Here is a 1,483-nt window from a genome sequence, read left to right on the forward strand (position 1 = left end):
CACAAGGTAATCTCCTGTGGCACCAGTGTGAATACATGCTGAAAGAACTTCCCAGAAGACTTCTATGAGCATGGCAGGCATTCTCAGACATGATCTTCCTCCACTAGGAAATGAGAATTCCTATACACAGTAACCTTAAGCAGAGCTAAGGTACTGAACACACAGTAAGCTTTTAAATATTAGTTTTAGCTTCATGGCTTAAAAAAAAGTCTCAGTGTTTCCTTTTACATGACATTTAAGTCTGTTTAGGATTTATCTAAATTTGTCTAGTTTTATCTATTAATATATCTTCCCTTGAACTCTAATAATAGATAACATTTTGGGGGGCTAACAATATGCCCGGCAGTTTTCTCAGAGTGTTACTTGGATTCACTGATTTAATCCTTACAACACAAAGTACTGTTATTATCCCTATTTTACTAGTAAGAAAACTGAGACAAAAAGAGGTTAAATACTTGCTAGCTAGTAAACGGTTGAATTCAAATCCAGGTAGCAAGCCTTCAGAGCCCAGAATTTAATCAGTAAACCATACTGCCTCTCACACAGCAACTAATATTACTAACACAATAACAAAACATAAATAATAGGCATCATGAATGATTCTCATCATGCATGTAACCAAACAATGGGCTAAAGATTCTACATATATGGATGCAAAACTGATGTTTTGCCCTGTTGCCATTATGAATAAGAATTTGCATCCTAATTCGTAGCCAGAGACAAAGCTATAACATTTGCCCCCCAAATTTTGATATATTTCATCTTTATAATTCAGTTCAGTATATTTTCTCATTTCCATTGTGATTTTTTCATCAACCCATTAAATACTTAGAAGGGTTTTGCTTCAATTCCAATCATTTGGGGCTTTTCGGTTTTCTTGTTCATTCCTAGTTTGTCTATTGTGGTCAGGAAAAATAGTCTGAATGCTTTTGGTCCTTTAAATGTGCTGGGGCTTTCTTTATGACTCAGCGTATGCTCGGTTTTGGTATAGTTCCATGTACATCAGTTTTCCTCTATTTCCACCCACTTTCAAGGACTGACCTTAGCCCAGAAAACCTCGAAGGTCCCCTCTGACCCCAAGTGTGTGAGATTCCACGATAAAAAGTAACCGGTGAAGAGTTAGCTCTAGTTCCTATTTTTCTTCCAGTTACTCTTTTCCCCTTGATTTTCAAAATGTAATACATATTGCTTCTAATTAAAAACAGAATAAGAAAAAAAAACACTTGAATTCGCTGTACAGTACCGCGCTCTTCTCACGGAAGAGGAGAGGCCGGCCGCCACCCGTACGCGATCGAGCTGCCCGGGAGCCCCGGGCGAATCCCGCAGGTCCTTGCTTACACGCGCGCCCGCGCGGACCGCGGCCCCTCCCCCTCCCCTCCCCCTCCCCTCCCCCTCCCCAGCCGCGTCGGCCCCAGCCAGGGCCGAGGGGCGGGGCCCGCCGCGGCGTGCTGACGTCAGGGAGGGCTGCGACGCCGCCGGGTCC

This window comes from Mesoplodon mirus (genome assembly GCF_964341445.2).
Source record: "Mesoplodon mirus genome assembly, chromosome: 2".
In the NCBI taxonomy this organism is placed as follows: Eukaryota; Metazoa; Chordata; class Mammalia; order Artiodactyla; family Ziphiidae; genus Mesoplodon; species Mesoplodon mirus.